Here is a 13,605-nt window from a genome sequence, read left to right as displayed (position 1 = left end):
GACCTCTTTCTACCTATCACATTTCCGACGCCCCTCCCCCAAGTCCCTCCTCCCTACCTTTTATCTTAGCCTGCTGGACAAACTTTCCTCATTCCTGAAGAAGGGCTTATGCCCGAAACGTCGATTCTCCTGTTCCCTGGATGCTGCCTGACCTGCTGCGCTTTTCCAGCATGATATTAAATGGAGAGATCAAAAAAGGTATAAAGAGATTTAAAGATATAAAGAGATTTAAGATATGAAAGGAGGAATGAATTGATAAATTAATCAAACTTAGGGTAAAACTCAGTTCATTTGCTTCTTCGAACATTAAAAGAAGTTTTTATTTACTATTTCCTGATATGTGGTTGTCACATTTGTTACCCACCATTAATTTCCTTTGAACGGAGTGAATATGTAGGCCATTTCCAGGGGGCAGTTAAGAGTTAACCATATTGCTGTAGAATCTGGAATCACCAAGAGGGAAAGATAGTAGAGTTTGTTCTGTAAAACTCATTAGTGAATCAGACAAGCTTTTAAGAAAATTGATGATAATTTTATGGTCTTCATTAGCTTCCAATTCTAAATTGTATTAATTAAATTAAATTTAAATTCACGTGCTGCAATGGCAGGATTTTAACCCCTATCTCTAAAGCATTTGTTCAGTCTTGTGATTACTAGCCTAATGCTAATATCACTCTGATGCTGTGTTCCCCTCATAATTTTAGCTAGTTAATCATTAACATATCTACAACACCATTGCAAAGAGAAATACTTGAATTCATATTGTGCTTTTCACAATCACCGAATAGAAAATGGAGTCGCAGATAGACAGGATAGTGAAGGAGGTGTTTGGCAGCTTGCCTTCATTGGTCAGTGCATTGAGTATAGGAGTTGGGATGCGATGTTGCAGCTGTACAAGACATTGGTAAGGCCACTTTTAAAATGCTGTGTACAATTCTGGTCTCCCTGCTGCAGGAAAATATTGTTAAACTTGAAAGGATTCAGAAAATATTTGCAAAGATGTTGCTGAGGTTTGCAGGGTTTGAGCCATAGAGAGAGATTGAATAGGCTGTTTTTTTTTCCCCTGGAGCGTCAGAGGCTGTGGGGTGACCTTATATGGGTTTATAAAATCATGAGGGTCACGGATAGGGTGAATAGTCATGGTCCTTTTTCAGAGTCCACTATTAGAGAGCATACGTTTAAGGTGAGAGGGAAATGATTTAAAAGGGACCTAAGAGGCAACTTTTTCACAGAGAATGGTGCGTGTATGGAATGAGCTGCCAGAGAAAGTGATGGAGGCTGGTAAAATTACAATATTCAAAAGTCATCTGGATGGGTATGTGAATAGGAAGGGTTTGGAGGAATATGGGCAAATGGTGGCAAATGAGAATAGATTAACTTAGTATATCTAGTTGGCATGGATAAGTTGGACTGAAGGGTCTGTTTCTGTGCTGTATATCTCTATGACTCTACATCAAAATGCCTTACTGTCGATTAGGTATTATTTGAATTTTAGTCACTGTTGTGGCAGCCATAGACATACAGAAAACTTCTATAATCAACAATGTGATAATGACCAGATAATCTGTTTTTTTTTTATCAGCCAAACAGCAAGAAATAACTGAAAAGAACAAATGCTGGAGATTACAGTGGGTCCGACAGCATCCATGGACAGAGAGCAAGATAACATTTCAAGTCTAGATGATTCTTCATCAGAACTAAAGCTCTATTTGTTGTTTTCAGTACAAATTCCAGCATCTGTAGTAATTTATTTCTACAGCAAGAAATAGCTTCTTACACTTCTCCAAAATAACGTCATGAGATATTTTACATCCATTTAAGCCTGCAGGTGGTTCTGATCTTCATATCTCAATCAAAAGATATGACAAAAGCATGTACACACACACACACACACCAACAATCATTTCAACTGAGTCACAACTGACCCTCACTTTCCTGACTAGGAAATAAAACATTAATCCTTTAGCAGCAGAGTGGGTCTACCTACAGCGCACAAACAGCAGCAGTTCAAGAAGGCAGCTCACATGTTCTCCAAGGTGACTAAAGAGAAGCAGTGAATACTGGTGGTCCACATCTCGTGAGTGAATTTAAAAAATGAATAGGCACTATGATAACATGTCCATATTCATTAGAAAAGAGAATGGTGCCAGAGAACTTACCAACAGCTAAAGTGATTCCTTTATCTTACAAAGTGGATATACTAAGTCCAAGGAACTATAGGTTAGTTAGTTTAATGTCAGAAAGTTGAAAGCTATTGGATGCTTTATTCAAAGGTGTCACAGCAAAACATCTAGAAACCAGAAATATAGAAATGTGGTCAGCACCAATTTCAAAAGGGGAGGTCATACCTAATCAATATTATTGAATTATTTGACAAAGTAACTGAAAGCAAAGAAGATGAATAGCAAGGGTGCAATGGTTTCTGCTCGATTTCAAATTTTGGGAAACTTTTTTTTAATATCAGTCGAGATAGCACAAAAAATTGTAAAATTTAAGTGCAAATTGCATTCAGCACAAAATGATCCACTACGTTTGATTTAAAGGCATTGCACTAGCAGCACAAATCTAGCCATGCAGCCAGGATGAATTAATCATGGTGAGAGCTCACCCAATCACACATATTTCAGTCTTTTGATGAGGGTGCAAAAATTAAGATTTTTTAAGTTTTGATTTTTCTTTACTTATGATTTAACTTGACTATCCCAATGTGGTTTTGTACATTTTAAAAGTCTTTTTTTAATAAATTGAAATTAAATAACTCACGAGTAGATTTACATCAACTTCAAATATCTATGAAATCCATTTTCAAGGGTATTAAGTTAAACATAACAGAGTAAGCATTCTTAAAAAGCAAAAGAAAGTTATCAGTTTAAGCATTGTATCTTAAAATGTAGCTCAATTATGTTGGCTCATTGCAGATGTTCAGTTCTGTGATTTGCGAATAGGTTTGAACAGAAACGCAGTGAGCGAAGCACTTCTCAAATCAAGCATAATTTTGAAGTAATTTGCACCAGAATAGCCAATTACATTCAGAGAGATAACTCTACCTCAGTACATTTGGGTTTTTAAAAGATCTTTAACAGAGCCTCATGACAATGGTTTGTAGAGTTAGAAGAGCAGCTCGGGTAGGAAGCTGGAGCGAAAAAGGTAAAATAAGACAATGGGGTTAAGGGCATGAGCCCGGAGTTGATGCAAAGTGTTGCATTTTGGTAAGACAAACCAGGGCAGGATGTATACAGTTAATGGTAGGGCCCTGGGGAGTGTTGTCAAGCAGAGTGACCTAGGGGTCTAGGTACATAGTTCCTTGAAAGTTGCATCACAGGTAGACAAGATGGTGAAGAAGGCATTTGGCATGCTTGCCTTCACTGTTCAGGCCTTTGAATTTAAGAGGTGGACATCATATTGTGGTTTATCAGGACATTGGTTAGACCACTTTTGGAGTACTTTTTACAATGCTGGTTGCCCTGCTATAGGAATGATGTTATTTAAGTGTGCAAAAAAGATTTGCAAGGATGTTAACAAAACTGGAAAGGCTTGAGTTATAAGGAGAGGCTAGATAAGCTGGGACTTCTTTCACTGAAGCAAAAGAGGTTGGGAGGTGATCTTATAGAGGTTTATAAAATCATGTGGTGGAAGAAATACAGGTCTTTTCCTCAAGGTAGGGGAGTTCAAAACTAAAGAGTCTTAAGTTATGAAGAGAAAGTTTTAAAAGGGACCTGAGAAACAACATTTTCACACAGTGGGTGATTCGTATGTGGAATAAAGAGCCAGAGGATGTAATGGATGCAGATACACTTACAACATTTAAAAGACATTTGGCCAAGTACATGAATAGGAAATGTTTAGAGGGGTATGGGCCAAAGGCAGACGAATGGGACTAGTTTAGTTTGGGAAACTTGTTTGGCATGGACAAGTTGGACCAAAGGATCTGTTTGCATGCTGTATGACTCAATGAAGTTCTAAATTGGAGAAAGGCCAATTTTGACGGTATTAGGCAAGAACTTTCGAAAGCTGATTGGAGGCAGATGTTCGCAGGTAAAGGGACAGCTGGAAAATGGGAAGCCTTCAGAAATGAGATAACAAGAATCCAGAGGAAGTATATTCCTCTCAGGGTTAAAGGGAAGGCTGGTAGGTATAGGGAATGTTGGATGACTAAAGAAATTGAGGGTTTGGTTAAAAAAAGAAGCATATGTCAGGTATAAACAGGATAGATCGAGTGAATCCTTAGAAAGGAAGTAGGAGTATACTTAAGAGGGAAATCAGGAGGGCAAAACGGGGACATGAGATAGATTTGGCAAGTAGAATTAAGGAGAATCCAAAGGGTTTTTACAAATATATTAAGGACAAAAGGGTAACTAGGGAGAGAATAGGGCCCCTCAAAGATCAGCAAGGCAGCCTTTGTGTGAGCCACAGAAAATGGGGGAGATACTAAATGAATATTTTGCATCAGTATTTACTGTGGAAAAGGGTATGGAAGATATAGATTGTAGGGAAATAGATGGTAACATCTTGCAAAATGTCCAGATTACAGAGGAGGAAGTGCTGGATGTCTTGAAACGGTTTAAGGTGGATAAATCCCCAGGACCTGATCAGGTGTACCCGAGAACTCCGTGGGAAGCTAGAGAAGTGATTGTTGGGCCTCTTGCTGAGATATTTGTATCATCGATAGTCACAGGTGAGGTGCTGGAAGACTGAAGGTTCGCAAACGTGATGCCACTGTTTAAGAAGGGTGGTAAAGACAAGCCAGGGAATTATAGACCGGGAAGCCTGACCTCAGTGGTGGTCAAGTTGTTGGAGGGAATTCTGAGGAACAGGATGTATATGTATTTGGAAAGGCAAGGACTGATTAGGGATAGTCAACATGGCTTTGTGCATGGGAAATCATGTCTCACAAACTTGATTGAGTTTTTTGAAGAAGTAACAAAGAAGATTGATGAGGGCAGAGCAGTAGATGTGATCTATATGGACTTCAGTAAGGCGTTCGACAAGGTTCCCCATGGGAGACTGATTAGCAAGCTTAGATCACATGGAATACAGGGAGAACAATGATTTGGATGCGAGCATAAGAGGTACAGTTAGTAAGTTTGCAGATGACACCAAAATTGGAATTGTAGTGGACAACGAAGACGGTTAACTCAGATTTCAACAGGATCTTGACCAGATGGGCCAATGGGCTGAGAAGTGGCAGATGGAGTTTAATTCAGATAAATGCGAGGTGCTGCATTTTGGGAAAGCAAATCTTAGCAGGACTTATACATTTAATGGTAAGGTCCTAGGGAGTGTTGCTGAACAAAAAGACCTTGGAGTGCAGGTTCATAGCTCCTTGAAAGTGGAGTCGCAGGTAGATAGGGTAGTGAAGAAGGTGTTTGGTATGCTTTCCTTTATTGGTCAGAGTTGCGGCTTTACAGGACATTGGATAGGCCACTGTTAGAATATTGCATGCAATTCTGGTCTCCTTCCTATCGGAAAGATGTTGTGAAACTTGAAAGGGTTCAGAAAAGATCGACAAGGGTGTTGCCAGGGTTGGAGGATTTGAGCTACTGGGAGAGGCTGAACAGGCTGGGGCTGTTTTCCCTGGAGCGTCGGAGGCTGAGGGGTGACCTTATAGAGGTTTACAAAATTATGAAGGGCATGGATAGGATAAATAGACAAAGTCTTTTCCCTGGGGTTGGGGAGTCCAGACTAAAGGGCATAGGTTTAGGGTGAGAGGGGAAAGATCTAAAAGAGACCTAAGTGACAACATTTTCACACAGAGGGTGATACGTGTATGGAATGAGCTGCCAGAGGATGTGGTGGAGGCTGGTACAATTGCAACATTTAAGAGGCAATTGGATGGGTATATGAATAGGAAGGGTTTAGAGGGATATGGGCCGGGTGCTGGCAGGTGGGACTAGATTGGGTTGGGATATCTGGTTGGCATGGACAGGTTGGACCCAAGGGTCTGTTTCCATGCTGTACATCTCTATGACTCTATGACTCTATAACTGGATAAAAGTTGGCATTCTATAGAGATCAGTGTTGAAGCCTTTAATCATAACTTATATTAAGGATATGGACTTGAAATTCAATAGTAAAACTTGAATATTTGAGGTAGTACTGAATTTGTCCATGAGTTTAATACTTAACTTCAAATGCATAGACACAGTCAAAGACAGGCAGGACAAGGATTTACAGACTACAACTCTGCAGAGTGATTAGGAGCTAAAACAAGTAGAGACAACTCTGTGAACCAAGAATTCAAACTAAAGCTATAGAATTAGGTGAATTTCTTATAGTCCCTGAGGTTCTTGTCAATGAGCTCATGTTACTAAATGATGAGCAATCTTCAGACCAGATTTCAGATAAAACATTTTTGGAGTCATGAAAATTGAAACTTTGTCAGGATTTATTCAGACTATGGCACTGAGAAAGAGACAGAGATCTGCTTTAATCTCTTGGTTTTGACTCTTGCAGACTGAAGGACAACAGTGCATCCATACAAATGTCTCCAGAAATTGCCCACAGCTTCTAAGTTTGTACTTTACCTTAATCCCCAACTATTGTTATGCCATGGCAAAATAGGTCCATTAGGGTTTTCAATTCTATTTACTCAACAAATAAAGTTGCAAAAATCTATCTTTGTCTCTTTCTAAAACTTTGATGAAAATTGCTTTCTCTTTCCATTTGTTTATTTGCAAGCAGTAAATAGACTATAGTCTCCGATAATGTTTTGACTTTGTACTTCTGAGCAATTACACAACCATTCCTTTGCAACCATTTATTATCCAAATATCTATTTTCCAGTTGTCACAATGCATAAATACATGCATTCTCAACATAAAGGACTCACAAACCAATGGGGAAATGAAACAATAAACCCAGTAGAATATTCAGGAGATGCACCTTTATCCAAAGAATACTAAGAACGTGGAATGTACTGCCATGAGTAATAGTCAAGGTAAATAGCATTTATGTGTTCTCAGGGAAGCTAGATAATCATATAAGGAAGAAAGAACAGAAGAGTGTGCTAATAGAGTGAGTTAAAGAGGTGTGGAAGAAGTTTATATTATAAATAAACACCAGCAAAGATGAGTTGCTTTTCAGTTTCCTGTACCTGTGCTACAATTAATGTAATTCAGCACAATTAGAGCTTTCACATCATGAATATATTCCAAAACACTTTTGAAACACATTCATTTTTATGTCGCCGAATTCTGCAGCCAAAGCCCTGACCAGACAACAAATTACCTGGTGATTTGTTTACAGTGATGTTGCTTGAGGGTGGAATTTTGGCCATGAAACTCCCTGGTCTTCTTTAAATAAGTAGAGCTGATTTTTGTTTTTCTGTCAAACTGAGCAAGTACACAGAGATTTGAAGTAATAACTCAATCCATCAGTATTGCATTAGATTTTGTGCTCAAATCTTGGACTTTAAATCTCAACCTTTTGACACTGAAATACAATTATTACTAACCAAACAAAGCTGACAACTAAGAAGAATTGAAAAGTGACATTCGCCTTGGCATTGGATTGTCTGGCTCTTCCCTTTCCCCTCCTTTATCTTTTCTTTCATCTCTTTGTGACATTTAATGAACATACAAAATTATCCAATGGGAAATAACTAGTTGGACCATCAAGTCCACCATTTCCACTATTGTCATGTAAGCAATAGGAAAAAACAACGAAACAAAAATAGACCTGCCTCATGGAGGGTAGGATTCAAGCAGCACTGGATCAGAATGCCAATTGACTCAACAGTGAGTTGTTCTATGGCTCTTGATATTGATAACCCACACCTTATAAATGCAAGGATTTCTATTTAAAGGGACTTTGACATGTGTCAGAAAGGCAGAATTCTATATAGAAACTTGAAACTCAGCAACCACAGTAATGGAAAGCTGCCTCCCAGATTTCTGACCAGTCTCTGGATATCCTGCTGCAGGGTTAGACAGACAACAAGTGCTGTTTCCTGCAACTGGAAGATAGGAGCCAGCTTCTTAAACCAAACAGGAATCAATGGAAGTGACTGAGGAAGTGAGCAGTAGGAATTTGATCTCTCAAACCTAGATATAGTGCAGCAAAAGAATTCAATGATCACATGAGTGTAAATCATGTAAAGGGATAATATCTTCAAGTGTCAACTCTTGCACTCCATCTTCTCAAGCATTCCCTGTACAATTCTTCTCAGAAGAACATGCCTTATAGTTTTACTTTTTCCTCTGTTTCCAGGCATCTCTCCATGTCCCCATCTGAACAAGCACTATGCACATGCATTGTATTAGAATCTTGCATATTTGGTTAACAGTCACTCTCCATATTTGGTCTCATTCCTTCCTCTCCACACAATGTGCAGTACAGAAGGAAACTATTCAGCCCATTGTATCAACAAAGGTCTAAATGCACCAATCCCATTTTACAGCTGTGATGTTGCCCTCCAGTTCTAACTGTCTTAATAGCCACTGACAATGCTTGCCAGATGGTACACAGTGCAGCAGTCCTCCTACTGGGAAGGCCTTGATCCAACAATGACTTGCCTTTAAATTACCAAGACTAGTGAAAAATGATGCTCAGTCATGTCAGGAATGATGATCCTCTGTCTACAGCTTCATTTGAGCTAGATCTATGTGACCATACCCATTTTCCCACGATGTGATTTAGGGCAATGGTGTACATATGCACAAGCATGGTTCTTATGATTCTGCCGTCACTGTGTATTGTTCCTAGTGAAGTCGACTTTGCTGTTACTTCTTCTGTTCCTCATCAGAAGTCCAGAACCCAGCTACAGATGATGCTCCCAAATTGTAGTGAAGACCTACAGCAGGAAATTTGGATCAAGTGGCTTAATGTCCAAGGTAGGTGAAGTGACTTGCAGAAAGTTACAAATCACCTTTAACGCAATGAAATTTGGTTCTCAAAATGATGACTGAGTGCAAATACAGAGGAACCTCAATTATCCGATAGTCGATTAATTGTATTTCGGATTATCTGAACAAGATCGCAAGGTCCCAATGTTTGGCTAACTATGTTATCCCCCAGCATTTGATTAACCAAACAAAATACTGCCCACCCGTATCCTTCGGATAATCGAGGTTCCTTTGTATTTCTCACTGATCAGCAGCAGCTGTACAATTTTATAGATTTTTAAGCCGGTCAAATTCATTGAACAAAACCTCCCTTCTGTGCATTTACTTTGTTGATCCTGGTGAATCTCAGAAATGCATTGGTTAAACTTGGAAGTGAGCAGGATAATGTTATGTTCCTTAACCCTGGCACTTTTCTGAGCTTTAAAATTCAACCTGCAGCAGAATGTACTCCCAATCTTGGTCATTAAATTTATTCCAACCTTTACTAGCCCCTGAGGCCATCAGACACTGTCCAGTGTCCAAAGGTTTACCTTCTTTTTGATGCAATGTCACTCACAACCAAAAAACAATTTTACTCGAAAGCTGGATAATACTAATCTCCATAATATAAGAGAACAACCGCAGAATTTTAATGGAAGTCATCCTCAAAGAGGATATATATTCATGACTTGCAAAAACAGGTTAAAATAAACCTGCTTATATTGTAAATACCCAATGCCAACTCTGATTTTCAGTTTTAATCTCTTGCCATTTTTAAAACATATGGTTTAATAATCTCAAAGAGTAACACTTTTTATAATGCTGACTTACCACCTGTTTCTGAAAACTCCAACCTTTTCAATATAAGTCAATGTCTTAATTATTCAAACATTCTGAAAAAGGCATACACACAGCTATGAAGTAGAAACGTAATGCTGGCATTATTAAGTTTGCAGATCATTTCAATTAAGAGTAAGCTATATATTAATTATTTTCTCTATAAGCAATTATGTTTAATGTTCTTATTATCATGTTGCTTCAGATGTGGGCTCTGAAACGCTATGAGCATCTTGAGATTGTTGTTTGATTCTTTAATTGCTGTAATTGTTCAGTATTTACCTCACACAGCTGATAGCTCTGAGGTCGGCAGAGCTGTAAATGGCAAATCACATTATTACAATAAAGCTCAGTCAAGAGTAATGTTTGGATTTTCTTAATCGGCTCACAGTTGGAGGGTTTTATACAAATAAGTCTGCGTCCAGCTGAAAAGCTGACAGAACCCTGAATAAAAGAGTAATGTTTATCTTGAATTGCAAAAGAAATGTCAAGGTAGAGGAGAATTTGCATGTCAGAGAAGCTTGCCTCTTGATCTATTTAAATCTTTGATGTGTGCTTTGAAGATCGAAGAAATGTTCATGGTGAAAAATCTTGCTATGCTGTGTGTCTAAGTGGAATAATGCTGGCTAGGCTTTCAGATTATTCATTGCCATTATGAACACAGATACAAGCCCAATATCATGGTCATACAGGAGGCAACCACAGAACTACACACATACAAATAAGGAAACTATGGGACAAAATCATACACGTTGCATATTATCCATACATTTTGAGAACAATTTTTCTTGAATTTTGACAGGGCCATTAAATAGTTATCCATCACTTACACTGTTCTTAGTGATAAATTGCTTCTAAGAATTTGGGAACTTGATAACATGGACGTGGAACTAACAGATTTCAGCAACATTATGACAATTAGTGCAGTGCCAGTATCATGGGAAGCAATGTAACCTTGTGGAGAAAATCTTTTGCTACTGCAAAATATAAAACTTGACAAAATATCTGAATGAATACATATGGTTCTGGAATTGTCTGATAGCCATGCATTTACTTCAATTATTATTTGTGGCAGTTTCTAAAGAAGAAAAATGTAATCTGATAGAAATTTAGTCAAATACACTTTCAAATAAAAATAGTGTTTGCCATTTGTGCAATAATCATTAAAAATAGATTTAACTGTATGTGGAAAATTAAAGATTTTTGCTAACTCTCTCCATAGGTCAAGCAGAGACATGCTTACAGATGCAGAAGAATCATGTAGACACTACAAATGTTTATGTACTAAATTATTAGGAAGTAATATGCTGATCAGATATTCTCCATCCCACATCAGACATGTATTCACATCACAGGAACAAGACATATTTAACTTTCATGTGCATGGCCATTTGGGTATACAGGATGCATCAATACTTAAAGTAGCGGGAAGAAGAAGAAGAAAGATTTAAAATAATGTGTTTTATTGCAATGACAAATAAAAACAAATATAGTAGGTATGGTTAGTACATTTGTGGATGACACCAAATTAGTGATATAGTGGACAGTGAAGAAGGTTATCTAAGAGTACAATGGGATCTTGATCAAGATTGAGGATAGGAAAAATTTCTGGCTGTAACAGCTGCTCCTTTTTTGAGGTATTTTAGGTACTAAAGGTGATTTCCTCGAATTCCAGGACCAACAATTACTGTTTTATATGCTGTTGCATTGTTTTGGAACTTTGGGGGAAAAAAGTCAAAACAACAGCAGTTTTAAAAGGGAGAAGAACAGACAAAGGAACTGTTGGGCAAGTTCACAGCACAGAATCAGATAAGTGAATTGTCGTTTTAAGTGTGGGCTACAGAAAGTCTGCAGTAGTGAGTAAAGTGGGTTCTTTCTTGATTATATGTTTTTGGAGATATGTCTCTTGATTAACATTAAAATATAAGCTATATCTATTAATTTAACCTGGTGCAGTGTTTGTAGAAGAATAAGACGGTGTTATTTTCTGGGTCTGTAGATTGTGAAGAAGCAAAAATGGCCTTTAGTAAAGTGATATGTACTTCTCATCAGATGTGGAAATTTAAAGAGAGTTTAAGAGTTACTGTGGATTATATCTGATATAAATGCTGTTGGTTGCGAATCTTATCAGATTGAATGGATCGGTTGGAGACACAGTTAGAAGCAATGAGGAATTTGCAACAGCAACAGTATGTGATGGATGGCAGTTATAGGAAGGGGGGAAAGTTTCAGATATAGTCACACACATGGTTAACTCCAGGAAAGGTAAGAGAGGTAGGCAGCTATTGCATGAGTCTCTTTTGTCTCTACCCATTTCAAACAGGTATGCTGTTTTCGAAAATGTAGGGGGTGATGGATTCTCAGGGAATGTAGCACGAACAGCCAAAGTTCTGGTATTGCGACTGGCTCTAATGCAATGTGGGGCATGTCGGGTTCCAAGAGATCAATTGTGTTAGGGGATTCTTAGTCCGAGGTAAGACAGACATTTCTGTGGCCAGCAGCAAAAAATCAGAATAGTGTATCGCTTCCCTGGTGCTGGGATCAAGGATGTCTCGTAGGGGAAGAGGGGCCAGCAGGAGGTCATTGTCTATATTGCAACCAACAACATAGGAAGGGAAAAGGTTGAGACTCTGAAGGGAGATTACAGAGAATTAGGCAGGAATTTAAAAAGGAGGTCCTCAAGGGTAGTAATATCTGGATTACTCCTGGTGCTATGAGCTAGTGAGGGCAGGAAGAGGAGGATAGAGCAGATGAATGCATGGCTGAGGAGTTGGTGTATGGGAGAAGAATTCATATTTTTGGATCATTAGAATCTCTTTTGGGGTAGAAGTGACCTGTACAAGAAGGACAGATTGCACCTAAATTGGAAGGGGACTAATATACTGCAGGGAAATTTGCTAGAACTGCTTGGGAGGATTTAAACTAGTAAGGTGAAGAAGGTGGGACCCAGGGAGATAGTGTGGAAAGAGATTGATCTGAGACAGGTACAGCTGAGAACAGAAGCGAGTCAAACAGTCAGGACAGGCAGGGACAAGGTAGGACTAATTAATTAAACTGCATTTATTTCAATGCAAGGGGCCTAACAAGGAAGGCAGGTGAACTCAGGGCATGGTTAGGAACATGGGACTGGGATATCATAGCAATTACAGAAACATGGCTCAGGGATGGACAGGACTGACAACTTAATGTTCCAGGATACAAATGCTACAGGAAGGATAGAAAGAGAGGCAAGAGAGGAGGGGGAGTGGCGTTTTTGATAAGGGATAGCATTACAGCTGTACTAAGGGAGGATATTCTTGGAAATACATCCAGGGAAGTTATTTGGTTGGAACTGAGAAATAAGAAAGGGATGATCACATTATTGGGATTGTATTATAGACCCCCAGTAGTCAGAGGGAAATTGAGAAACAAACTTGTAAGGAGATCTCAGCTATCTGTAAGAATAATAGGGTAGTTATGGTAGGGGATTTTAACTTTCCAGACATAGACTGGGACTGACATAGTGTTAAGGGGTTAGATGGAGAGGAATTTGTTAAGTGTGTACAAGATAATTTTTTGATTCAGTATGTGGATGTACCTACTAGAGAAGGTGCAAAATTGACCTATTCTTGGGAAAGAAGGCAGGGCAAGTGACTGAGGTGTCAGTGGGGGAGCACTTTGGGGCCAGTGACCATAATTCTATTAGGTTTAAAATAGTGACGGAAAAGGATAGACCAGATTTAAAAGTTGAAGTTCTAAATTGGAGAAAGATCAATTTTGATGGTACTGGGCATGAACCTTCAAAAGCTGATTGAGGGCAGATGTTCACAGGTAAAGGGAAGGCTGGAAAATGGGAAGCCTTCAGAAATAAGATAACAAGAATTCAGAGAAAGTATATTCCTCTCAGGGTGAAAGGGAAGGCTGGTAGGTATAGGGAATGCTGGATGACTAAAGAAATTGAGGGTTT

The sequence above is a fragment of the Chiloscyllium plagiosum genome, chromosome 10 (assembly GCF_004010195.1).
Source record: "Chiloscyllium plagiosum isolate BGI_BamShark_2017 chromosome 10, ASM401019v2, whole genome shotgun sequence".
Lineage (NCBI taxonomy): Eukaryota > Metazoa > Chordata > Chondrichthyes > Orectolobiformes > Hemiscylliidae > Chiloscyllium > Chiloscyllium plagiosum.
Note: the sequence above shows the minus strand (reverse complement) of the source record.